The sequence below is a fragment of the Bos grunniens genome, chromosome 3, assembly GCF_055505025.1.
Source record: "Bos grunniens cultivar Pamir isolate PY7600 chromosome 3, Bosgru_T2T1.0, whole genome shotgun sequence".
Classification (NCBI taxonomy): domain Eukaryota; kingdom Metazoa; phylum Chordata; class Mammalia; order Artiodactyla; family Bovidae; genus Bos; species Bos grunniens.
This window is the reverse complement of record NC_141167.1, coordinates 1860044-1887755: the sequence shown is the minus strand read 5'-3', so window position 1 is coordinate 1887755 and position 27712 is coordinate 1860044. Positions and strand designations below refer to the sequence as shown.

The following is a 27712-nucleotide window of genomic DNA, read 5'->3' as shown; positions in this document are numbered from 1 at the left end:
ACAGCATCCTGCAGATTTTTAGGCTAGGCTCCAATTATAATATTCAGAATTCCTAAAATTATCTCTGATAAAACTGATTACAAAAATTATGTAATTCAAGGATAACATGGTTATCTTAAACCTTATATGACATTGTAACTTGCTTACAGCTATCCTTGGATTTGGGTCAAAATTAGAAATAACTGCCAGTGGAGAAAAGTTTGTTAGTTGCACAGTGTCCAATGCAGAACATTACTGTCTTAATTTTGCAATATGCTGTGTTTGCTGCTGCCATTTTTATACAGTGAAGCAACAGCCTTGCAGGAGAGTAAACAATTAAATATTCAACTTCTTAAAAAAATAAATAAAGACGATTTCATCCTTAGAACACGTCTCACTGAGATGCCACGTGCAGTCACTGCGTTTTCACAGCCGTGTGAAGATCTGCTGCACCAGTGCGACCACGTGGGGTTCCCATCGTTTCTGCGTGTGTCCGAGTTGTCGGGATGGCTTCCTGATCCCTCGCGATCTCATTTACAAAAGCCTGTGTGTGGCTGTGGAAGGGGAGCACCCACCCCAGGGGTCCCTCCCCAGGCTTGCCTCTGGTCCTGCCTCTCCTGCTTCCCACCCACCCCCACTGCCGCAGTTCTGAGCAGGCTGGGGTTTGCCCCTCCAGCGGTCCTTTTGGAAAATATCAATACAAGAAGCACACAGATGTCTACTTACCAACTCTCTCTCCAGCCTTCTCTGGACACTGCCCAGCACCTCACTTTGTTCTCCTAACATTGTCAGGATGCCACTGTGAGCGTCCCTACACCTTCCCGGGGGCGCACGCCATCTCCCTGGACCAGGACTCGGGAGTTTTCAGTCTTTGCTGTCACCACGAGTAACCACCGTGGACGCCTTGCCTGCCTGTCGTACATTTCCCAGCTTGTCCTGGGCGCAGCCTTAGGGGTGGGGCCAGTGCCTCTCAGGTCAATTGCAATAGCTTGACTAGATGTTCTTAATTCCAGTCCCAATTCTTAATGGCCAGCACCATTTTGCTTCCCACCTTGTAATCAATATGAATACCAACACAGCCAGTGGTCAGGCCTTTGGACTGTGATCCATCTGACAAGAGAGAAATGAAACCTCAGTGTTATTTCAGTTCACTTTTCTTTCACAAGACCATGCTCGGACACCTTTATATACGTTTAAAGAGACATTTGCATTTTTTTCTTCTAGGAACTGTTTATTGATATCTTTGCCCATTTTCCTGTAGGTGACTGAACTTCTCGTGCATCAGTGATTTTAGCCCTGCGTCCGTGATATTAGGTGTGAGCACTCTGTGCATCTTCTGACGTTGCTTACGCTGTGTTGTGCCGTTTGTTTTTTGTTCAGTTGCTCAGTTGTGTCCGACTCTTTGCAACCTCATAGACTGTAGCCACCAGGCTCCTCTGTCCGTGGGACTTCCCAGGCACAAATACTGAAGTGGGTTTCCATTTTCTCCTCCAGGGGATCTTCCCAATCCAGGAAATCAAACCCGTACCTTCTGCGTTGGCAGACGGGTTCTTTACCATTGAGCCACCAAGGAAGCCCTGTGTTTCGCCGTGCAAATGTTTAAATTTTACGCAGGCAGATTGTTCACCGTTGGCTCATTGCTCTTGGACTTTGCGTCATGGTTGTCAGCGTTCTCTATTCTGGGTTGTAAGGGAGGTCATCCTACTTTTTTCTAGCACTTGTACGGTTTCACCTCTGACCCACTTGACGTCTGTTGTGAAGAGTGGATCCAATCTTACCCTTGTCCACATGGCTCTCCAGCTGCCTCAAAGCCGTGGATTAAGCCGTTCATCTTCTCCCCACTCGCTGAGAAGCCACCTTGACCTTCATCCACGTGCCCTGAGCCCAGTGTTGGAGGCCCTTCACAACACGTGTTAGATCTGGTAGACCCACCGATGGGTGGGTGAGTGGATGTATGGGCGGAGGGATGGACCCTAGCCCTTTCCCTGCCCTCCCTCACCCTGATTCTTTTCTAGGGATTTCCTGGCTATACCCGCTTGTTTATTCTTTCCTATGAAAGAAAAGCATTTACCGTGCCTGGTCCTACCAGGCAAACCCCAAGCCCTTCTATCTCCAGGGCTGCCCAGCAAACTCTCACTCTTCGAGAACCAGCACGAATGTTCCTGTCCCTCCAGGCACAGGGACCTTTGCTCTGTCCCTCAAACAAGTCAAGCTCATTCCTGCCTTTGACGCCCCTGCCTGGAGTGCCCTCTGCCCTAGACCGCCCCTTGGACGGCTCCTTTTCCTGGAGAGCCATCCCTGGCTTCCTCCTTCCTCTGCTCTGCTTTCCTTTCCTCAGAGTGCTTTCCTGCATCTACAACCGCTTTACGTGTTTATTTTATGTTATGTACACTAGAAGGGAAGATCTATGAGAGCAGTGACTTCGTGTGCCTTATTTTGTGGTGGATCCCCAGCATCAAGAAGAGTGTGGTGAGAGAAGCTCCATAAACTGTGTGGATGGATGGGTGGATGGATGGGTGGATGGATGGGTGTGTGGATGGATGGAAGGATGGGTGGGTGGATGAATGGACAGATATATGAATGAATGAGTAAGTGGATGGATGAGTAGATGGATGAGTACAAGGGCAGATGGGTGAATAGGTGACTGACAGGTGGGTGGACAGATGGGTGGTTATGTATTTATGTATAGGTATGTGTGTATGGATGGATGGGTAGGTGGGTGGGTGAATGGATGGATGATGGGCGGATGGATGGAAGCATGAGTATACGGGAAGATGAATAGATGACTTGGCTGATGAGTGAATAAGTGACTGGACAGGGAGGTGGGTGGACGGACGGATGGATACGTATGTAGGTATAGGTGAGTGTGTATGTAGGTATGTATGTACGTATGGGTGGATGGGTGGGTGGGTAGATGGATAGATGGACAGATGGATGGATGCATGGATGGATGAGTGAATGAGTGGACAGATGGGTGAGTAGGTTGGTAGACAGAGCCAGCTCTGACTCCCCAAGCAGTTAGTCCCCTCTTCCTCTGCACTCCCAGAGCACTCCGGACACCCCTCTATTATAGCCTGTGAAGGCATTTTTCACCTGTCCCCAGCCTGTCTGTCTGTGAGCTCAGTGAGGACAGCAGCTGGGTCTTGTCTCCATCTGGGCCCAGAGAAGGTGATCAGTAATGAATGCAGGAGAAAGGGTGACAAGGTCAAATGCCATAGTACAAGGCAGCATCTGGGGTTCAAGGCTCTGGGGGACTTGCACAGTGCCCAGGAAACTCCTGCTGTATGGACCCCAGGGCCAAAGGCCTGACACGGTCCAGCCTGTGGAGCCTGCAGTCCCAGCCTGAACTGGAGCGCTGAGATTTTCCCTCAGTGACTGGCCGGGGGAGCTTGTCTCCTAAGCCTGGGTCCTGGCGTTCCCTTCCCAGTCTGGACACCAGGCAGCTACTGACACAGAAAAAAAGGGGAAGCAGCTGAGTGGCCAAATGAATCTGGGCTTCTTAGGCTCAGCCACTGTGGGTTCTGAGACAAAACCTCTCTGGGCACGAAGGTGAGAATGAAAGTGACTTCAATCACCTCCCCGAAAGGTGTGAGAACGGGAGTGACCCCAAGTCAACCCCAGCCCTTCTCTGGGGCACAGAAGTGGCTCAACAACAGAGGCTGCCTTCCCTCCCCTCCCTTCCCGCTCTCGCTATGCTCTTACTTCACTTTTCTTTATTTTTAACAGTTTATTTTCTGTATTTTCTATACATATTTATAAAAATATATTTTCTGTATTTTTAACAGCTTATGGATTAATTCACATCCTATCCATTTTACCCATGTCGTGGATAAAATTCAGTGGTTTAGCACATAGTCACAGAGCGGTGTAACCGTCCCACCATCCAATTTTAGAACTTTCATCACCCAAGAAACCACATCCTATTAACAATCTTTCCATCCCCTCCCTCTCTCCTCCAGCCCTGAGTTTCTGTCTCTATGGATTTGCCTATTTTGGACTTTACATACAAACGAAATCATGCAGTAACTGGGTTTTTGTGGGCTCGTCCATGTTGGATCAGTCCTTCACTTCTTATTGCCAAATAATAGTACATCGTGTGATATTACATTTTATTCATGCATTCATCAGTTCATGGACAACTAAGTTGCAAAGAAAAAGTATTTCTCCAAAGAGGTGGAGTTACTGCACTACATATTATGAAATATTACGTTTCTTGAAATAAGACTATCAAAGTAGTTCTAACACACCTTACTACAACAATGGATAAACTTTTAAAATTAAAGCTCCACTAATCACATTTTCTTTAATTTGACTTTATGACTATTTTATGATAGCTTTCTATATGCTTAGAAATAAGTTATAGTTCCTTATTATAAACTGTTTTTCAATATCCACTTTTTCATTTGTATCTTACAGCAGTACCAATTGTTATTCATTGTTATATTTGTCTGAAGTTACACGTAACACTTTTCCTAATCTGATTTTTGCTTTTGGTTATATTGCTATTCACCCTTAAGAAATACTTGGCTTGTATACAGTTATATCTATCGGGTTTTTGTTTTTAAAATAGAAAAGCTTTCCCCTCAAAAGATTTAATGTTTATATCTGCACATTTCAAGATTTTTATCACTTGGGTTTTTTTTATTGTCGATTTCATTTCACATGTCTATAGAGCAAAGCGATTCCGTTTTATGTATATACACGTAAGCACGCCTCTTTCCCATGATAGGTTATTATAAGGTATTGAAGATAGTTCCTGTGCTGCACAGCAGGCCCTTGTTGCTCATCTGTTTTGCATAGCGCAGCGTGCATCTGCTAATCCCCCGCTCCTAATTTACCCCTCCCCCCTTACGGCTTTGGTTACAAGTCTCTTGTCTGTGAGTCTGTTTTGTAAATAAGTTCATTTGCGTAATATTTTAGATTCCACACATAAGCAGTGTCGTTTGACGTTTGTCTCTAACTTCACTTAGTGCGATAATCTCTAGGTCACTTCATTTCATTACACTTGACTCTTTCATCCTGCAATTCACTTTGGTGTGTTTTCATCATTTTACTTCCTCCTCCAAAAACGTCTCACATGATTATTCATCAAATAATCGTTCTCTTTCCCACTGGCTGGCCATTTTCAGCTTCGTTTTATTTGTAAATACTTGTGTGCGGTGAAGTCTGTTCTCTCGGTCCATCTGTCTGTCTTTACACTAGCACCAAACTGCGCCATTTATATGTAAAACACACAGACCTTGCTAGTGTGCCTGCTTGTTAAAGATGCTCACGTTTTGAACAGGTATTGTAGACAAAGGCACAGAACTCAATAGATAAGTGCCCTTGAGCGATGGGCCAGTCACCCGGCTCGTTCCCAGTCCTTCACCTTCTAAACACGCTTTCTGCTGCGTCTCCAGTAAGTGGATCACACAGAACAGTGGCGGGCGCCTTCCTTGGCCCTGAGGTGACTCTGCCCGTTTCCTGTTCCCTGCCCCACACTCATGGCCTCACAGAGGGAAGGATGCCACCTCGATTCCTCCTCCAGCTGCCCCGTGACTCTCTCCTAAGCACGACGATGTTTGCGTGGTGAGGTCGTTATTGTTTGGGGCTAAAACAGTGGACCCGATGGGCTTTTTACTGGACTGGAGATGCCAAACCTCCCTACAGGCTCCCAGCTGTGAACTCACGGCCCACGGACCGAAGGACCTGGTGAAGTTTCTTCTGAACCGGGAGCAGCTCTAACCGTCACAGGAGCATCCTGCCCCAATCCACCTCTCCCAGGGCCTTCCATCCTGCCACTCCAGGCGTCCGTGACACCCTGTCCTTCAAAGTCCTGTTCTGAACAGGACTTTATGTTCAAAGGAGCGTAAACGGGCCACTGATGGTGCGAGCACATCGGGAGGCCTCCTGGGGCTCAGCCTGTGGTCCCCCAGACGGAGGACAGGAAGCTGCAGCTGCCGGTGCGGGGGGCCGTGTGCACTGAGGGCTGTGGGTCTGCGGTGACCACGGGGACCCAGGCGTGCAGAGCACTGTTTGGAAACCAGCTGCCCTGCTTGGTAGCTCGGAGGGTCTGTGAGCCTGACTGGTGCCCTGTCCCCACCCATCAAGAAGTAGCCCTAGCTCCTGAGCAGATGGTGTCCTGGGGGCTCCTCTGTTCTGAGAGGCTGACCCTGGACTCCCCAGATCCACCAGCTCAGCGCCTGGCACTGCGTGAGCATCACACAAGCTTTGCCCGTGGGGCCTTGGGTGCCCTGCCCATCAGGAGCAGGCTCCTGCGCTGCCCGCATGGACGTGCTGGTCACAGTCACCGACCTTCACGGAGTGCTCGGTCCTCGTGGGCTGAGGGTGATTCCACTTTGCCCCTAACGCAGTCTCTCCCGCAAGGGCCCCCAGGCTGTGCCCACAGCCAGGGGTGAGCAAGGCCCCTCCCCCTCCCATACAGAGACCCCGTGAGTGTGTGTATCCCAAACAATACAGAGCTGGAGACGACGGGGCTGTGGGGGCAGCATGAGTGGGCAGCACAGAAAAGAGAAGGAAACCCTGGAGAGCTGCCCAGAAGAGGAGGCATGGAAACTGGGCTTGGTGAGCTGGCTAGATGTCAATAGCAGGTGGTGGAAGAAAGAGCATTTCTGGGTTCCGGGGACCTCCCCTCTGGAGCCCCTCGCCAGGCCCGAGCCCCCTGCCGCCATCCCCTGACCGCTGGAGGGTGCCTGGGCCCAGCTTTGTGCCTGCTGCACTCCTGGGCTGAGCTCGTCCACTTTCATCATGAGCAGGAGCTTCTAGAAGCTTCAAACCATCCCATGTGGTTCCACTTACTTGCTGGCACCAAAGGCAGCCGTGTGTTTACAGATTCCAGAGGAGACCCAGCCCAGAGCACACGAGGGACCCCACCTGGGAGCGCAGCCGCTGTCCTGGGGAAGCTACAAACAGGGGCGGAGGCGGGGTGCTGGGCGCCCAGACAGTCAGGGGAGGGCGTGGAGCCACTGCGGCTCCGGTGGGTCAGGCTCCGGCTGCCCCCACCGCCATCTGCACAGGGGCGGCGTGGGGCTCCTGCGGCCTCTGCTGGGACCTGCGGGCACCATCCCTCCCGAAGCTGCAGACCCTCGGTCTGTCCTTGTGCAAGAACAGAGATGCTGATTTTTGGCACACTGCCCGGGGCGTGCCTCTTCGGGTGTTTTAGAAGCTGGACGGTCCCCCAAGGGGGAGCCTGGGCTCAGTGCCCACGGGGCGGGCCCATTCCCTGTAAATGCTCCTCGTGTGCTGGGCAGTCCCTCAGGACCACTGTTGGGGGTGGGGGTCGTGCTGGCGACTGGGCTCCAGTCTGCCGCTGCCTGGAAACAGGCCACAGCTGCCAAGAGAGGCGACAAGCTTCTGGAGCGGCCTGCCTCCACCACCCACGGTCCCTGTCCTCCCGCTGGGGGCAGCCCGCTCTGTCCAGCCACCCAGGGGCCAGAAGCGGCGCGGGGGAGCCGCTGAGCACAGGGCCCAGGCCAGGCCTCCGCCTGTGTTCGGGGGTCTGTCCGTCCAGACCCACTGGGGCTCCCCACGAGCTGCAGGAGCCGACCTTGGAGGCGCTGCCCCGGGGCAGCTGACAGCTCGGCTCCTGGTCCGTGCCCCCTACCAGGCCCCCGGGGCTCTGTGTCACGCTCCGTGGCCGCTCCAATCCCAGCTGCCCCCTGCACCAGAGCAAGGCGTGAGCTCCTGGGTGTTCACGGCCCCTCGGACCCCAGAGCCACCCCGTCCCCAGGAGCAGACGGGGCTGGGGGGCCGCCAGGGCCGGGTCCCTCCTGGAGTCTGCCCTGCCGCTCCTGTAAGGGTGGTCTGCCACTCGTCCCCACTGAGGCTGCCTCTCCCTCCCCATCCCGCCCCACACTGGGCACTGGGCTGTGTGCTGGGGAGGCCGCTGGGGAGGGACAGGCGGCAGCGTGCCAGCCAGTGGCCGCCACCCTCAGTGGTTTGTCTTCCCATGGGAACCCCGGACCCCAGGGCCAGTCACCTCACACCTCGGAGACCCCACCAGGTGGGGAAGGGGTGGGCTGGCCCCTTTCCTCAACAGCATGGCGGTGACGACAGAGATCCCTCCCCCTCCCGGGCACCCAGGCCTGAGCAGCCCCTGCATAGCCCCTATCCCCAGCACCAGCTCAGGGTATGAGTCAGTGCCACCTGCTCCAGGTGACAGGTGAGAGGCTGGTAGAGGCTGCCCGCTCACCTGGCCAGCAAGGGCAGAGCCAGGCTCTGAAGCTTGTCTGTGTGAGTGCGTGCTCAGTCGACCAGTCCTGTCTAACTCTGTGCAACCCCATGGACTGCAGCCCACTAGGCTCCTCTGTCCATGGGATCCTCCAGGAAAGAATACTGGAGTGGGTTGCCATGCCCTCCTCCAGGGGATCTTCCCAACCCAGGGATTGAACCCGTGTCTCCTGTGTCTCCTACTGGAAGGCGGGTTCTTTACCACTGAGACATGTGGGAAGCCCCTGACGCTTGTCTGCCAGCACGCCCCACATGTGCCAGGGGTCTACGCCACAGAACAAAGCACCACAGGCTACTGCCTTCCCGTGATAGACACGGACGACCTCACGGCACCCGGAGACCGGCTGGGCTGTGTTCTCACCTGGAGGCCGAACTGGGGGAGCACCCCGGGGTCTCCAGCTCCCTCGGGTTGCTGCAGGATTCATGTCCTGTGGCCGCAGGACACCTTCTGGCCTTTGCTGGAGGCCTCAGATTCGGGGGGAGCCCACCCGACCCCCAGAAGACCTCTGCCCCGGCATCTCGTGGTAACCCATCACCTATGCAGGCTCTCCTGCCTGGAACCAGGTCCACTTTCTCCCCAACCAAGGGGAAGGGAGGCCCCGGAGGGTGGACGCCAAGGGGCGTTCCGGGGCCACCCTGGGGTCTGCCAGTCCCACGGTGACTGGGTCCACCTCCTCTAGGGCAGACTCCCTTTTCCAGACCCGGCTGATCTCGGACTGTTGTAGGACCTTGGCGCCTGTCCTGAGCCTGACTGTGGGTCTGCAGAGAGGACCCCCAGGCAGCACGCCCTCTGAGCCCTCAGGGACCCACCAGGCAGGCATTCTGGGCGCCCCTCCCCCCGCCAGAGGAAGGCTCCCTGCGCCCCGCCTTGCCCTGGCTCAGCTGACCTGGTCCCCAGGATCTCCTGCTGGCTTCACCTGTGGGTTCCCAGGAGCCCCTGCCCCTCTCCTCACCCCTCCTGACCTCCGAGGGGGCTGGGCTACCTCTTCGGCACTGAATGCACTACTGTCTTGCATTTGCTCCGCGAGCCGGGACAGAGCCAAGCGCGGCCGGCCGGGAGGAAAAGGGGGTTCTTGTTTCCACCAGCCCATCACCAGCTGCCCAGGCCCCCCTTGCGGGCCCCCCGCACCATCTGTGAACCGGCGGTGGGAGCAGGCTTTCTCCGGAGGCGTGTCCAGATCCAGCCTCCAGTGACTCCAGCAAGAGCGTGGAGCGTGCGGCTGGTAGCCTGGCAGCCCCCTAAGGCTGACCTCCAGGTGGTCCGGGGCCTTCCCTGGACAGTGAAGTTTGCTGCGCAGCAGTCTCTGCCCTGCGCCCCTCACCACCCACCCTCCCGGACCTTGGGAGGCTGCCTGTCACTCATGCTGCCCCGCCCGCCCCCCTCCCATTGCTGACCAATCAGGTGGCGCCGCCTCCCTGCAGGGGTGGAGTCCACCCTCCTCTCCGCCCCCTGGGGGTGGAGTCAGTGCGGGGGCGGGGCTTCGCTGGAGGGACGTAACGCAGAGGAGCCCGCCTCTCCCGGCTGCCTGGAGACCCCTCGCCGAGGGCCTGGGCCCTTCCTTCCCGGCCAGAAGGAGCTTTCCCGGGAAGAGAACGGGGAAGGAGCAAGGCCAGGAAGGGAAGGAGACCACCCTGCAGGTGGGAGGGGGCTGGAGTGCTCACCTCGGTGCCTGGCCACGCGGCCTTTCCACAATGAGGCTGGGGCAGGGGTCTTAACCTCCAGCCTCTCTGGAGTGTCGGTGGGCCACATGGTGGAGGGACAGTCAGTGGGGGAGGCTGGAGGGAGCACAGGACAAGAAGCGGCCGCTGAAGGACCCTGGCTGTAAGGGCCTGGAGGACAGTGGGACCTGGAGGGCACAGTGGTACCCAGTCTGGTCCTCAGGTGTGTGCTGTCCCAGATGCCCCCAGCAAGGGGCAGGCATGGGGCCCTGGAGTCAGGCAGCACGTCTCGGGGGCACTTGCTGACTCTGACTTCAGCCGGAGTCCGACCAGATGCACACCAGCCATGCACAGACCTCCCCGCTCCCCTCTGCCTTTCTGGGGAGAAGGTGGGCACAAACCACCCACCCTGTGCCCACAGAGGGCTTAGAAAGAGCTTCCCGCCCTAGAGGCCAAAAGGCTTAGGGAGAAAAGGCTGCAGGAGGCCCAGCTGTCCCCAGATCATCCCAGGCCCTACAGAGCAGAGGGCCGTGGCACCAGGTCCAGCCTGAGATGGCCAGGAACAGCGGGAGGGTCAGCCAGCTCGTGACCACGTCTCACAGCTGGGCTGTCTCTGGGGCTACTGGAAAATCCGAGTCCCAGGCCAGGGTCAGCAGCACCACTGTGGAGTTCCTGGTGGCCCTGTCCCCCACGGAGCAGCCCCGGAGGGCACCCTTGCCACCCCTCACCCCTCACAGAAGGAAACTGAGGCCTCAGCGGGGCTCAGCTTGTCCTCTCCATGTCCCAGATCCCAGAATAGCCGGCCCTTCTGCCTCCCTCCCACCCGCATCTGCGTCCAGGGCAGAGTGGGCGGCCGGCCCAGCAGGCCGGGTCTACGCTCCTGCTGGCCCTGCTTCACCACCCAGTGCGAGCAAGCCCCCGCCCCCAGCCAGGCTGTGCATCCCTGAGCTGGGTGGGGCCGGCCCCGGCCTGGGCTGGGAGGGGCCTTGGCAACCCTGAGGAAGAGCACCTGCACACATTGAAGCCCTGGGCTTCATCGCGGACAGCGGTGCTGCTGACCATTCAGGGGGGCTGAGACCAGGCCCACAGGGCCAGACGTGAGCGGCACTGCCACCCCCCCGCCCTGCCTGCCCACAGCCCCTCCCACCCCCGAATCTCCTGCTGGTTTAAACACAGAAGCTGCTGAGCTGACGGAATTAACTCAAGCACAGGAGGCAGCCGCTCTGTCCTCTCCCCCCAGCCTGGATCCAACGCCCCCCACCCCCACCCCAGGATGGTGGGATAGCTCTGGAGCAGTGAGCAGTGGGTGACCAGAAATTCTAGGTCAGCTGGATCCTGACTGCCTACTCAGCCGGGGCTTGCCCCGGAACTGGGCGTGAGCTCCGCAGAACTGTCCGGGACAACTGCAGAGTTAGATGCCCTCCACTCCATTAATCAGCATTATTTTAATTAAGAAGGTAAGAAATACAGCTCATCAAAGATGTGATTATAATTAGCAGCTAACAGCACTTGGGTGAGTCAGTGACCCGAGTGGTGTGAGTTCACACTTCTGTTGAGGATGCATAAATGAAAGCGTCCCAAGAAGGTGGGCAGGGTGGCGGGGGGGTGCTGCCGGGATGCGGGCTGGGAGGGAGGCCCCCGAGTTGGGCCCCAGTGTGAGGCAGAAGGCCCCCCTGCAACTGAGCATCCACGGCTCGCCTCCTGTGTGGTCACTTGACCACCCCTGGAAGGACCTATCGGTGGACGTGCTGCCATCACCGTCTGGGCATTCTCAGTGGTCTTGACCGAGGCCCCACAGTTTCTTCTGACCCCAGGCCCACACCGTGCCCAGACATGCCCTGTGGCGGTGCCTCATTCCCACGCCCCAGAACTGGGCTTGGGTCCACAAGGGACCTACGGAAGTGCATGAGTCTGGCCCCGCCCATGGTGGCCTGGATGGGAGACACTGCGAGGGGCAGGCTGGATGAGCCCTGAATGAGATGGACACTGGGAGGAAGCGAGAACTGGGGCCGTGCTGCAGAGCCTCGAGGTGGGGACCCACTCGGGTCTGATGCTGATGGACAGAGGTGACCTGAGGTCACAGGGAGACTGGGTTCAGCAGGAGCAGAGGCAGGAGTCGCGGGGGCAGCCACGGCCAAGGATCAGGTGTGAGTGGGCCCAGCGCCGAGCTCCCTGCACTTTCACTTCTCCAGCAACAGAATTTGGTTCCAGGAGGGGCCCCTGTACACAGGTGAGCAGCCATCGGGGGTGGGGTGGGGCGTCGAAGGACCCACGCAGGAGCCACCTGACAGGTTGGAGGTGTCCGTCAGGGAGCAGCACACACCTGCCAACCTTACCCTCTCGCCTGGGACAGCCATCGGTGCCTGCGGAAGTTCCTACTATTGGCAGCGCCTGTCAGGAGCCCTGAGACTGGCTGTCTCCATCGAAACAAGTCTATGGTCACAGGGCCTACATCCGTGACCTGGGGCTGCCATAACAAATGACCACAAGCTGGGGGGATTAAATGACAGTTCTGGAGGCTGGAGTTGGAGTCAAGATGTCAGCAGGCCATACTGTCTCTGGAGGCTCTAGGGGAGGGTCCTTCCTGCCTCTCCAGCGTCTGGCAGCTCCTGGTTTCCTTGGCACATGGCTGCATCCCTCCAGTCTCCCATGGCCCCTCCCCTGTGGGCCCTTGTCTCAAATCTCCCTCTCCTTTCTCCTAAGGACACCAGCCACGGGATTCAGGGCCCCGCCTAATCCAGGCTAGTTATATCTTGAGATCCTTGAATCAGCTGCATCTGCAAATACCAAATAAGGTCACTTGCACGGGTCCCAGGGGTTCCACCCCTAAGCTATGTTACTCACCTCAAGTCGCTGTCCTTCTCTGGGCTTCTGCTTCCTTACGCTCCCTCAGAGGATGCTGGACAGACCAGACGGGTCACCTGTCTGTTAGTGGGCATCCACTAAGAGGCAGAATTCACACGAAGAGTTTGGATCAGCTGGGTGGGAGCAGACGCTGCCCATGCAACCAGGGCCTGGAAGGCATGCAAGGGTCCAGGCCTCCCTGGGCAGAGGTGACAGGTCCTTCCCAGTGAAGCCGCACCTCCCCCCCCCCAACACACACACACACTAAGGAGGGAGGTGGGACAAGGGTGCTTCCAAGGACATGTCCAGGTCACGAACTAAGACGGCCTCTCTTTCCTGCACCTCCATCCAGGCTGAAAGAGATCGCAAAACAAATTAGCCGAAGACTTAACAGGAATTGATTTTAATTTAAAGCCCTTTGAGTGCTTTCCCCTCCGTGATGAAAGGCAAGGAGAATGAAATCTGTGTTCTGATCGCCCCATAACTGTATCTGATCTAATTTTCTGCCCCACACCAGCTCCTCCTGATGAGGTCAGCTTTTCTCATTGTCTCTTGGTGATTACCGAGCTTACCCTCCAAACTGCAAAGGAAATCTAATTTCTCCTTTTATTCCAACCTGTGTTTCTCCCACACGCTAGTAAATGTTCCCCTGAATTCAGACTCCTAAGTCCAGAGTGATTAACAGCACATTCTGAAAGAGGGGCCCGGGGCAGTCATGTACCCTCTAGAAGGAGTGAGGAGGTTGCTTCCAACTCTGTCACCTCCTGGAGAGTGAGCCGCCCTGTTGTGGGAAGACTGCAGCATTCCCACTGTGAGGATGACTTGGAAACTGAAGTATGGGGGCTTTGTTTTGTTTTTTTAAGGTCTTAATTGAATTTGCTACAATATTACCACTGTTGTTAATGTTCTCGTTTTCTGGCCCCCAGGCATGTGGGATCTCAGCTCCCCGACCGGGAGTGGAACCCATACCCCCTGCATAGGAAGGCGAGGTCTTAGCCCCTGGACGTCAGGCAGACCCCCAGAGGCATGTTTGGGGAGCACCTGGAGGGAGCATGCTCAGCTTCAGAGGGCCTGTGTGGTCCTCGACCCCAACTCCCAGCGGCCAGTCTCCACCTGCCAGGGGCACGCCAGCCCCTCCCAGGCCCAGGCCCCATAAGTGGCAGGTCTGCTTCCTCACCCCGTCTCCATGCCCTGCATGTCCTGGAACCGGCAGACCCGCTGTCCCTCCAGGGCCGGGCCCTCAGCTGTGCTGAGAAACCCACCATGCCTCCCCTTCTCACGCACATCTCAATTCCCACTTGCCGAGACAATCAAGGCCCAGCTGCGCCTGCATTACCCTCCTCACCTCAGGCAGCAGAAGAGGGTCTGTGCTCCCCGACAAGGCCACCCCCACCATCAGTCACAGCCTCATCCCATGCCCTCACCCCAGTCTCTCCCGGCTCCCCGGCCCTTGGCGTTTCCACTGCCCCAGGGGTACCGTTCTCAGTGCTGCCCCCCAACCTGCATTCCCCACGAATGTCTTCGCCCCTCCCTCAGTCCTCAAGGTCAGGAGCCTTAAAGGAAGGAACTGTGTTTGCTGCCCCTTCTCTCTTCCCACCTGGTAACCACTCGCCAAAGTGAAAGTGAAAGTCACTCAGTCGTGTCTGACACTTTGCGAGCTCATAGACCATAGCCCACCAGGTTCCTCTGTCCATGGAGTCCAGGCAAGAATACTGGAGTGGGTAGCCATGCTCTCCTCCAGGGGAATCTTCCCAACCCACGGATCAAACCCAAGTCTCCCATACTGCAGGCGGATTCTTTACCGTCTAAGGCACCAGGAAAGCCTGCTGAGGTCACTCAAGACCCAGCAACCCACCTGCCATCCTCACTGGGGCTCATGCCTGTTTTTTTCCCTGTTCAAGAAGCATCCTTTTCTTTGCTCCCATACCAGAATCTGGAATCTGGACAGCTGGCTTTTAGAAATGATTTTAAAGTGTGAATTCTGTCTCATCTGACTGATCATCTTGCTCCTGGAACTTAGATCCATAAAATATTGATCTGGAAAGGATCTGCCAAGACCATCTGGCCCAGAATGCCATGGCATGTGATGTGACTGTGCAGTAGGAGAGAGTGAGGGCAGTTATTATTATAAAAGCTCAAACTGGGGCCCAGAGAGGGGCAGCAGCTTGCAAAGACACACGGCACCTGTGGTCCTGATGCCCTAGGGTCAGCACCATCCTCATAGTATTCTTGTATCCAAAGACCCCAGCCTGGCTCCATGACAGCCTCCACTTCTCGTCCTTACGACGTCCAGGTGAGCAAGACAGGAGCATGTTTTGTTGCTCATTTCTAACAGAAAAAGAAAAATGTTTTTAAGGCTATTTTAAGTCTCTTTAGACGGCGACTCCTGCAGCCTGGATGAAAGAGCCTTGGTTCCTCCCAGAGCGGGTGTCTGCGCATACCTGGAACCGTCCATTTTCCTTTTGATCATGCTTCTTAGCAAGTCCCCTTCTGAGATCAAAGCCAGTGAGGTGGACAGGCCCCTTTGAAGTTTCCTGGGGTTTTCTGAGACGCAGGTCCTGGCAGCCACAGTGTTTTGCTCCAAAGGAAGAGGCTGGCAGGTGGAGCCCCAAGGCCTCTGAGCAGGCTTTTACCCTTGTAAATACTTCTACATGGGAGCCCTCACTGGCCACCCCTGGAATGATCACATGTAGGAGGCATGTGTGGGGTCTGCAGGACCACCGTTTGTTCCCCAGATTTCCTCTGAAAATGATCCTCTCCCCAGTCCAGTGATTCTGATGGGAGTGTAAGTGTGACACTGCACACATGACCCAGCCCAGCCAATCAGCATCACCCAGCCTCTGAGACCCTGACTAGCTAGGGATGGGCACATGACCCAGGCCAACCAATCAGCATCACCCAGCCCCTGAGACCCTGACTAGCTAGGGATGGTCACATGACCTAGGCCAGCCAATCTGCATCACCCAACCTCTGAGACCCTGACTAGCTAGGGATAAGCACATGACCCAGGCTAGCCAATCAGCATCACCCAGTCTCTGAGACCCTGACTAGCTAGGGATGGTCACATGACCCAGGTCAGCCAATCAGCGTCACCCAGCCTCTGAGACCCTGAGTAGACAGCGATGGTCACATGATCCAGGCCACCAACCTGAGTCCTGTAGGGGGGTTAGAATTTTATTGAAAAAAGTTATTTTATGCCTGGCGTTATAATGGCCATCTTTGTTCAGCTGGAGAAACAGTCTACCTGAGAATAATGCCTCACAAGGAAAACAGAGCAGGGAGGGAGAGTGGGGTGGTTCCAGTAGCCTTGTCCAACATCCTGGATCCAGCCATGCCTGAAGTCAGCCACCCCTCATGCATCCCAATTCTGTACTCCAGTCAGGCATCCTATTTCTTTCTCTTTTTTTCTTTAAAAATATTAGTATTTTAATCTCTATGTTTAGAAGTTAGGTTTCTTTGCATTTTAAATTTATCTATTTTTAATTGAAGGATAATTGCTTTACAGTGTTGGTTTCTGTCAAGCATCAACATGAATCAGCCAGAGGTACACATATGCCCCCTCCCTCTTGGACCTCCCTCCCATCTCCCTCCCCATCCCACCCTGTTTCTTTGAGCAGGCTTGCATACAAGGGGGGCCTGACCACCAGGCCACCAGCCTCTCACATAAGCCAGACTCGGAGCAGGTAGCTGGCTCTCTGGCCACCTAGTGGTGGACAGCACAGTGAAGGGAAGTCCCCCGGCCTCGATGCCCCCTCTGCCAGGGCACTGGTGCTTGGGAGGGCTGCACCATGCCCTGCAGTGTCCGCTTGGGGTCCCGGGGCTACAGGGAGCAGGTCGTGGCCGGAGACCACAACAGGTGGACACACCTTCCAGAAGGAAGATTCATCTGCCTGAACGTGATTCCCCACGAGGCACTGCCACGGTGCTCGGGCCTGACCACTGCCCCGGATGACTCCACGGGGCAGCGTGGTTTAAGTCGGTCTGCGTGGACTGAGCCTGGGAACAGGCCACAGCCTCCACTGGACATTCTCTTCAGGAGGCCCTCAGGTCCAGGGAACTGCTGCATGTGTGCAAGGGTCAGCCCAGCTACCTTGGCACAGGGGGTCAGGCCTAAGATGCTGAGCAGACCCTGCCTGGCCATCTCCATCCACACCAGGGCAGCCTTTCAGGGCAGCGCCCGCCCTGCTGCCTGATGTGCCAACACTGGTCCCAGGCTGACTGGGTTCCCGCATCCATCCAGCTCTGTCTCACGCTTCTCGCCCCACCACACACACACACCCAACCACAAATACCACTCGACCACGCAGCCCTCAGATCTGAAAGCCAGCCTGGGAATAGCGTGTGGGCTGAGGGGCAGTGGCTGTCCTGGGGGTTGGTGACGTGGCCAGCCCCCGTGGACACCCAAGGCTCATGCTGACCTATTTTAGAAGCCAAAGCACATTAAACTCACCCCTCCCCTCCTGTTTCTCCACTCCCCTGTGAAATCTATTTTAAAAGATCAGAGTTTTCTTTACATCCACCTCTGAAATGTGCTGCAGGAAATAAATGGGCCGTAAACAGACTAAGGTGGGGGAGGGGCAGTGGGCAAAACCAGGAGGATGTGCTCACTGGGGTGGGGCTGGGGTGCTTCTGATCAGTCAGAGCCCCTGTGTTCACTGGAACCTACATTCATTTCCAGGCCCGGGATGACGGAGAAGCAGCATTCTGGGGGCCCCGGCCCCCATGCCTGTCTCTGCATCAGGCTCCTCTGGGAGATTCAGCGGTGGGTGGGATAGCCCCCTCACCAGCTGACAGAGCCCAGCACCTGTGTGTCCCTGTCCTGCACCAGGGCCCCTGCCAGCCTCACCCCAGACCCCGGCCAAGCGAGCCTGTCCAGGTGACTGTTGGGGTGACCAGGCTTCCACCTGGGACTAGAGTCTGAAATCCAGACCAGCCTGCCCGCAAACCCCAGTCCAGCCATCGCCCCACTGGCTGCCGCACAGGGCTGAAGCCCCATTCCCTTCGGCCCAGGGGACTGGATGGCCGCAGAGTGGTGGCCCTGGGAGGGAGCTGGTCTGTCTCCTCGTCCCTCCACCAGAGAGTCCAGCTGGCTCCTCCTGACCACCCCTTGGCCAGGAAGCCTAGTGTACTCCCTCTCCACCTTCCATCCCACCCAACAGAGGCCCGCCTAGAACCCAGGAACCCCTTAAACTCCAGCTGCCCTCCTGGAAGGAGGCCCTGGGGAAGCCAGGAGGGAGCCCACTGCCTCCTCCCAGAAACACTCCTCCAAGCTGACCACCTGCCGCTGACCATCCCCACAGACTGTCCAGGGTGAGGAGCACAGAGCAGCCCCGCCTGTGGGTGGGGGACAGTGCTGAGACACAGAGCCTCCTGTTTCACTGGTATTTTGAACTTCTGGGGTCCCAGAGCTCCCCTGGACCCAGCCCCTGGCACGTGGCTCAGTCCATCCATCTGTTCCTCTGTTTCCTGCTGGGAAAGGATCCCCACCTCAGCCCACCAGTGTCCCCCAGCCCCTAACTCTGCTGGGGTCCTGAGTCTTGGGGGATGCATCACGACACCTCCACCTTGGTTGAATCCCCATCTCGGCTCCTCCCTGCCTGGGCCGCCTCTTCCGGGAAGCCTTCCAGAAGAACTCCCCCGCACTGGAATGTCTCCCTTTGAACTCAGGAACTAGGGCTGCTCACACCAACTGAGACTGTTTGTCCCTTACACGCTCACACATGCACACACACGCACCACTTACACGTCTCTTAGTGAAGCACTCCTGCTATGGCCGGTCCCAGAAGGAAGCCTCCAGCAGCTCCCAGCTAAGCTCCCCGGGCCTTCAACCGGCTCCCCTCACAGACCGTGAGCACCCTGCTTTCAGGCCCTGCACCCACACTCCCTCTCCTTTCCTTCCATGGGGGAGGAGCCTCAGAACCCCCGGGTGCCCCTCCAAGGCCTGGTGGTGGCCCATGGCCTGGAGAGAGTGGTGCCCCGAGCTGGGCGCTCTGGGCACTGAACCGGGGCCCTCACCAGCCAATGTCAGGCGGCCTCTCGGGTGTCCTCCATGGACACTTCCAGGTCCAGCCCCGAGCACCCAGCTGCGGTCACGGCCTAGGAGAAACTCCCATTGCCTCCTGGCTTTGGGGACCAGACGGAGCTGGAGGGCCAGATGTGGCCCGCGTGGCTCGCTCCCATCCTTGGCCGGTACTCACAGGCCGAGCCAGACAGGCCTGGGCAGCAGCAAGAGATGCGGGTCGTCCTGTGTCCTGAGCTCAGTGGGAGATTCTGGGTCAGTCGGGGACAGCGTGAGCCTGCGGTGTGTGTGCGGCGGCCTGGAGGTTGGGGGCGGGGAAGGCCACCGGCCGGGAGACTGAATAACTCAGACAGCCTGGGCAAGAAGGGATGGGGCAGAGGCCAGCCCAGCGGAGTCCGGGCTGCTCCTGCGATTGGACACCTGCCCTGTTGCAGGAGCCAAGCCTTTGCCACTGCCCCCGGCTGGTGCCCAAAGTCACCTCCAGGGCCGGCTGAGTGCTGGCCGGCATCGGCCCAGGTCAGCCTGAGCCTGAGCCTGCAGCCCTGGACCCTCAGTCCCAGGGCCCCACTGCCCAGCACCCGTGGGGGGCCTGCTCTGCAAAGTCCCCACAGCTCTCACAGCCTGAGACCCCAGGAGGACCAGCGGGGGGCGTGGGGCCCAGCAACCACTTGCCGGGCCAGCCTTTTCTCTCCTGATGAAACAGAGTCTCAGGCGGCAGAGGTAGGGGGCTGGCCGGCTCGCGCTCTGAGCCACACGGTCAGCATCGGCCGTCTCCAAGCCAAGGGCAGGCAGCAACCTGGCCCAGGCCCGTGCAGGGCCCTGCTGGGACGCAGAGCCTGCGGTCTATTTTTGCTCTCTGACGACACAACACAGGCAGCCGCTGTGACTTATCTCTGCCGCCCACGGGCACGGCCACAGAGGCAGCTTTGTACCCTCGGCTCCACGCCCTCCCCCCAGGGGAGCCCCTTCCCCCACCCTGGGAGCCCAGGCGCCTGAGTCAACAGCCCCTAGAAAGTCCCCAGGACCCCTGCCAGCCAGCCTCTTGACCTGAGATGTTTTTCATGTGGGGCCCATGTAGGGTCCTTGCTTCCTCAGGCACTGTCACCCAGTATTATTTGGGGGGCCTCCCAAGGCCACCCCAGCTGTTCCCAGCCCTGGGCAGGTGACAAACGTCAGCGCAGAAATGAGAACCTGGAGGACGCCCTCCTGGGCCCACCTCTTGCTCTGCGGCCTTCTGCGACCAGCAGGAGCCCTCTGCAGGCGCTGGGAGAGCCTGCTGGAAGCCAAACAGCCCCAGGCGCCAGCCAGCCGCCCTCCTCAGATGACATGGCCCTGTCCCCATGGCCCACCGGGACACCAGGCAGGGTGGAGGACGCCACCCGGTGGCCCTCCATGACCCCAGGTGACCAGATGACCCCACTGAGGTCTCTGAGGGCTGCTGGCCCTTGGCTGCCACCTCCTGCCTGGACTGTCCTGGCCGGTCCCAAGGCTGCAGCTGAGAATGCCCCCTGGAGACCCATGGGGGTGGCCGTGGTCCTACAGAGGGCTCTGCAGCAAGGGTTCTGTCTGCTCATCTGACAAAGCCCGACCCGGGGCTTGGCTGCAGGCCCCTCCTGCGCGGGTCCACGGGGAGGGGTGACCCTCAGTGGTCCGCAACTTCCACCTTCTGAATCAGGTCGCAGACAGGAAAAGGGCACTTCACATCAGGTGCCCATTCGAGACTTCCATAAATAGAAAGCCGGCCGTGCAGTCTGGGCTATCTTCCGCCCCCATGAACGTGACCCTGGGAAAGGCAGCTCACATGCCAGGCCCCAAAGCCGTCCTGGGGCTGGCGACATGCAGTGTGCCAAACACAGACGTGGGCGCGCTCGCCAGCCTCTGAAGCTGGCGCCCAGGAGGAAGCTGACGGGCCAGGTCCTGGCACGGCAAGCACCCTCCATACACCGTGGAGAGACCGGTTGACGTTGCAGGACACCAGAGATACACGGTGACCTCATCTTCCTCACTTTTCTGGAAGTAACTTCTACACAGGGCATAATGCACGCATGTTCAGAGCACAATCTGATGAGCCAGTAACTGGACATACCCCATGACCACCACCACATTCAAGACAAGGCTCCAGAAAGTTCCCTCAGGCCCCACCCCCACAGACAGCCCCTGTGGATTTCTGTAACCACTCATTAGTTTTGCCTTTTCTTGAACCTAACGTACATCGCATTACGCAGAAGGCAATATTTTGTATCCTTCTTCTTTCTCTTACCACTTCATGGGAAATAGATGGGGAAACAGTGGAAACAGTGTCAGACTTTATTTTTCTGGTCTCCAAAATCACTACAGATGGTGACTGCAGCCATGAAATTAAAAGATGCTTACTCCTTGGAAGGAAAGTTATGACCAACCTGGATAGCATATTCAAAAGCAGAGACATTACTTTGCCAACAAAGGTTCGTCCAGTCAAGGCTATGGTTTTTCCTGTGGTCATGTATGGATGTGAGAGTTGGACTGTGAAGAAGGCTGAGCACTGAACAATTGATGCTTTTGAACTGTGGTGTTGGAGAAGACTCTTGAGAGTCCCTTGGACAGCAAGGAGATTCAACCAGTCCATTCTGAAGGAGATCAGTCCTGGAATTTCTTTGGAAGGAATGATGCTAAAGCTGAAACTCCAGTACTTTGGCCACCTCATGCGAAGAGTTGACTCATTGGAAAAGATTCTGATGCTGGGAGGGATTGGAGGCAGGAGGAGAAGGGGACGACAGAGGATGAGATGGCTGGATGGCATCACTGACTCGATGGACGTTGAGTCTCAGTGAACTCTGGGAGTTGGTGATGGACAGGAAGGCCTGGTGTGCTGCGATTCATGGGGTCGAAAAGAGTCAGACACGACTGAGCGACTGATCTGATCTGATCTTTCTCTTAAGTTTTGAACACATACTCCATGTTCATTGCCAAGTAATATTCCTCTGTGTGACTATAGCACTGACTTTCTGTCCAATTTTCTGTTGAAGGGTATTCGAGGTTTTGTTTTTCTTTGCAGTTTTTAGCTATTATCAACAAAGCCACTATGAATGTTCTTTTATAGTCTTTTTTATGGACATGTGTTTTCATTCCTCTTGAGTAAATGGAATTTCTGGGTCATAAACCAGATGTATGTTTAATTTGATAAGAAATGGCCAAGCAGTTTTCTAGAGTGACTGTGCAGTTCTGCAGTCCCCCCAGCAGTACTGGAGAGGTCCAGCTGCTCCCATCCCCACCTGGTAGGTGGTGTCTGTGGTCTGTAACTCCAGCCACCCGGTGCAAGGGAACTGCCATCTCCTTGTGGTTTTCATTACCTGTCCCTACTGACTAATGATGTCTACTGGTGCCGATTTTTATTACTGACTAGTAGGACCCATTCGATGTTTAAGACGAAAGTCCTTTGCTGGGTGTATGGAGTGAATCTTTTCTTCCAGTCTGTAGAATGCATCTCCAGCAGTGTCTTTTTATGAGCAGATGCTTATCATTTTAATGAAGACTAATTGGTCAGTTCTTCCTTTGGCTTTATTGCCTTTTGTGTCCTCCCTAAGAAATTCATCTCCTCTGTTTCCTTTTACTAGTTTTCCAGGTTAAGTTTTATATGCAGTGCATGGGTCTGTGGTGCAGCTCAGAGCTTTTTGTGCAGTGGGAGGGGTGGGTTGGCATTGATTTTTTTCTCCATCTGTTTATCTACTTGTTTCAATCATTTGTGGAGAAACGTCTCCTTTCCTGATTGAAGCGCCTCAGCACCTCCTAGAAAATCAATTAACCGCAGTAGTTTCCCGACATTATAAAGCGCTGCTGCTGCTGCTAAGTCGCTTCAGTCGTAAATGTCATTTAACTGTAGGAAAATGGCCTCTCTTATGTTATGTGGATTTCATCTCAATTTAAAAAATTAATTTCATATATGATTGCTCTGTTCTGTTGATGTAAATGTCTGTACTTACACCAAATTCTCACCCTCCCAATTCCTGCCCCTGTACTCTTAGTCTAGAAAGTAAGTAGTGTGAATCCTGGAACTTTGTTATCTTTCCAGAGTACATGGCTGTGTGGGATTCTTTGCATTTTCATGTTCCTTTCAGAATTGAGTCAGCTTCTATAAATGACTCCTGGTTTTGATTGGGAAGGGATCAATTTGGAGAGAATTAACATTTTAACAATTGCATGTCTTACAATCCCTAAACAGGGTGTGTGTCTAAACTTATTTACATCCTCAATTTCTCTCAGCTGTGTTTTATAGTCTTTAACAGACAGATTTTAATGTACTTAAATTTATTCCTCTGTGTTTTATATTGACACTACTATCGTAGTGAGAGTTTTAAATTTTATTTTTCTAAGAATGTGTTGCTAGTATATGAAAATACAATGGATTATTCATGTTGGCTTTGTATCCTATGAACTTCCCAAATTTATTTATATCTAGATTAGGGTTTTTTTGTGGTTAATTTTTTTAGGATTTCCCACATAAACAATGGTGATGTTTGTGAATAGAGACAGTTTTACTTCCTTCGTGCCAATATTCATGACTGTTATGTCCTTGACTGCCCTCCAGTGCTGTCCAGGACCCACAGGACAATGCTACAGAAGTGGTGAAACATACATTTTTTAACTATTCCTGATGTCAGGGTGAACCACTCACTATTTCACTATTAGTACGGAAGTTACTAACAGAGTTAGAATTTGTAGTGGAGTTGCAAGTTTCCGTAGATGGCTTTTATCAGATTGAAGACTTTCCCTCCCACTACTAGATTCTGAAAATTTTTATCATACGAGGATTTGAGTGTTCTCAAATGCTTTTTCTGCATCTATTAAGATAAATATATTTTTTCCTTTTATCTGTTAATGTGCTGAGTTGCACTGATTGGTTGCGAATGGTGAATTGACCTTGCATTCCTGTGATAAACCTCTTTCGTCCTAACACATTGTTCTCTTTATATGTCCCTGCACTTGATGTTGTAATTTTTAAAAAGTAACTGTGCATTTGTGTTCTGGAGGATATGGGTCTGTAAACGTCGCTTCTTGTAAGATCATTCTCATGTTTGGTGTTAGGATCTTCCTGGCCTCATAAGATAATTTTAAATGTGTTCCATCCTTCTCAATTTTCTGAGTTTGTGTAAAATTGATATTATTTTTTCTTTAATATTAGGTAAAATTTAACAATAAAGTCATCTGGGCCTGTAGATGTTTCTTTGTTTGTTTCTACAAACATTTCTTTGTAGAAATGTTTTTAATGATAAATTCAATTTCTTTGATACATATCAGTTCAGTTCAGTTCAGTCACTCACTCGTGTCTGACTCTTTGCGATCCCATGAACATGCCAGGCCTCCCTGTCCATCACCAACTCTTGGAGTTTACACAAACTCATGTCCATTGAGTCAGTGATGACATCCAACCGTCTCATCCTCTGTCATCCCCTTCTCCTCAGGCCCTCAATCTTTCCCAGCATCGGGATCTTTTCAAATGAGTCAGCTCTTCGCATCAGGTGACCAAAGTATTGGAGTTTCAGCTGTCCTTCCAATGAACACCCAGGACTGATCTCCTTTAGGATGGACTGGGTGGTACTCTTTGCAGTCCAAGAGACTCTCAAGAGTCTTCTCAAACACCACAGTTCAAAAGCATCAATTCTTCAGTGGTCAGCTTTCTTCTTAGTCCAACTCTCACATCCATACATGACCACTGGAAAAACCATAGCCTTGACTAGACGGACCTTTGTTGGCCAAGTAATGTCTCTGCTTTTGAATAGGCTGTCTAGGTTGGTCATAACTTTCCTTCCAAGGAGTAAGCGTCTTTTAATTTCATGGCTGCAGTTACCATCTGCAGTGACTTTGGAGCCCCCCAAAATAAAGTCTGACACTGTTTTCCCTGTTTCCCCATCTATTTCCCATGAAGTGATGGGACTGGATGCTCTGAAGTTAGTTTTATGAATGTTGAGCTTTACACCAACTTTTTCACTCTCCTCTTTCACTTTCATCAAGAGGCTTTTTAGTTCTTCTTCACTTTCTGCCATAAGGGTGGTATCATCTGCATATCCGAGGTTACTGATATTTCTCCTGGCAATCTTGATTCCAGCTTGTGCTTCTTCCAGCCCAGCGTTTCTCATGATGCACTCTGCATATAAGTTAAATAAGCAGGTTTCAATATACAGCCTTTACATACTCCTTTTCCTATTTGGAACTGGTCTGTTGTTCCATGTCCAGTTCTAACTGTTGCTTCCTGACCTGCATACAGGTTTCTCAAGAAGCAGATCAGGTGGTCTGGTATTCCCATCTCTTTCAGGAATTTTCCATAATTTATTGTGATCCACCCAGTTAAAGTATTCGGCATAGTCAATAAAGCAGAAAGAGATGTTTTTCTGGAACTCTCTTGCTCTTTCAATGAGCCAGTGGATGTTGGCAATTTGATCTCTGGTTCCTCTGCCTTTTCTAAAACCAGCTTGAACATCTGGAAGTTCACGGTTCACGTATTGCTAAAGCCTGGCTTGGAGAATTTTGAGCATTTCTTTACTAGTGTGTGAGATGAATGCAATTGTGTGGTAGTTTGAGCATTCTTTGGCATGGCCTTTCTTTGGGATTGGAATGAAAATTGACCTTTTCCAGTCCTGTGGCCACTGCTGAGTTTTCCAAATTTGCTGGCATATTGAATGCAGCACTTTCACAGCATCATCTTTCAGGATTTGGAAGAGCTCAACTGGAATTCCATCACCTCCACTAGCTTTGTTCGTAGTGATGCTTTCTAAGGCCCACTTGACTTCACGTTCCAGGATGTCGGCCCTAGGTGAGTGATCACACCATCGTGATTATCTGGATCATGAAAATCTTTTTTGTACAGTTATTCTGTGTATTCTTGCCACCTCTTCTTAATATCTTCTGCTTCTGTTAGGTCCATACCATTTCTGTCCTTTATTGAGCCCATCTTTGCATGAAGTGTTCCCTTGGTATCTCTAATTTTCTTGAAGAGATCTCTAGTCTTTCCCATTCTGTTGTTTTCCTCTATTTCTTTGCATTGATCACTGAGGAAGGCTTTCTTATCTGTCCTTGCTATTCTTTGGAACTCTGTATTCAAATGGGAATATCTTTCCTTTTCTCCTTTGCTTTTTGCTTCTCTTCTTTTCACAGCTATTTGTAAGGCCTCCCCAGACAGCCATTTTGCTTTTTTGTATTTCTTTTCCATGGGGATGCTCTTGATCCCTGTCTCCTGTACAATGTCACAAACCTCCATCCATAGTTCATCAGGCACTCTGTCTATCAGATCTAGTCCCTTAAATCTATTTCTCACTTCCACTGTATAATCATAAGGGATTTGATTTAGGTTGTACCTGAATGGTCTAGTGGTTTTCCCCACTTTCTTCAATATCAGTCTGAATTTGGCAATAAGGAGCTCATGATCTGAGCCACAGTCAGCTCCCAGTCTTGTTTTTGTTGACTGTATAGAGCTTTTCCATCTTTGGCTGCAAAGAATATGATCAATCTGATTTCAGTGTTGACCATCTGGTGATGTCCATGTGTAAGTCTTCTCTTGTGTTGTTGGAAGAGGGTGTTTGCTATGACCAGTGCATTCTCTTGGCAAAACTCTATTAGCCTTTGCCCTGCTCATTCTGTATTCCAAGGCCAAATGTGCCTGTTACTCCAGGTGTTTCTTGACTTCCTACTTTTGCATTCCAGTCCCCTATAATGAAAAGGACATCTTTTGGGGGTGTTAGTTCTAAAAGTTGTAAGTCCTCATAGAACCGTCAGCTTCAGCTTCTTCAGCATTACTGGTTGGGGCATAGACTTGGATTACTGTGATACTGAATGGTTTGCCTTGGAAACAAACAGAGATCATTCTGTTGTTTTTGAGATTGCATCCAAGTGCTGCATTTCAGGCTCATTTGTTGACCATGATGGCTACTCCATTTCTTCTAAGGGATTCTAAGTAGATATAATGGTCATCTGAGTTAAATTCACCCATTCCAGTCCATTTTAGTTCGCTGATTCCTAGAACGTCGACATTCACTCTTGCCGTCTCTCGTTTGACCACTTCCAATTTGCCTTGATTCATGGACCTGACATTCCAGGTTCCTAAGCAATATTGCTCTTTACAGCATCAAACTTTACTTCCATCACCAGTCACATCCACAGTTGGGTATTGTTTTTGCTTTGGCTCCATCCCTTCATTCTTTCTGGCGTTATTTCTCCACTGATCTCTAGTAGCATATTGGGCACCTACTGACCTGGGGAGTTCCTCTTTCAGTATCCTATCATTTTGCCTTTTCATACTGTTCATGAGGTTCTCAAGACAAGAATACTGAAGTGGTTTGCCATTCCCTTCTCCAGTGGACCACATTCTGTCACTTGATATATGTAGGGCTATTCATATATATATATATATATATTTGTCATCTAAGTGTCAGAGTGGGTAAATTAGGTCTTTGAAGGAATTGTTCTTGTCTCTTAATTTGATGGGTAGGGAATTTGGGGTTGACGGTTTTTCATTCAATAGTTCATATATTTGGTTCCATTGTCTTCTGGCATCCATTGTTTCTGATAAGAAGTCAGGCATTGTTTGTGTCTCTCCTGACTGCGTGAACTTTTTGCTCTGACTGCATTCAGGAGTCTCTCCTTATCATTAGCTTTCAGCAATTTGACTGTGCTGTGCCTAGGGGTTGTTTTCTTTGCATTTATCCAGTTTAAACCTCACTGATTTTGAATCTGTACATCTGTGTTTTTTACCAAATTTGTTGGGTTTTGTTTTTTTTTTCATATATTTTGTCCATCCCATTCCCTATTTTCTTTGCTTTTGTAACTCCCACTACAAGTCTTTTAGACTGCTTGATGACATCCCACAGGTCTCTGAAGCACTATTATTTTATTTTTCTCTCTCTTTCTATAAATTTGGTCATTTAAGTAGCTGCCTTCAGGTTTGCATAGCTTTCTTCTTACAACTCCAATCCTTTGTTAAGCCTATCCAGTAACTTTTTCATCTTAGACATT

General features: G+C 53.1%; 1 long non-coding RNA gene across 1 annotated transcript; it reads right to left on the bottom strand.

The window, feature by feature from the left end:
* Nucleotides 1-11293: 11293 nt before the first annotated feature.
* Nucleotides 11294-15540, bottom strand: LOC147374809 (uncharacterized). Its single transcript, XR_015161465.1, has 4 exons — nucleotides 15153-15540; nucleotides 14896-15039; nucleotides 12712-13064; nucleotides 11294-12151 (listed from the first exon to the last, which is right to left on the bottom strand). It is a non-coding gene; the product is annotated as an uncharacterized LOC147374809 (long non-coding RNA).
* Between the last annotated feature and the right edge of the window lie 12172 nt (nucleotides 15541-27712).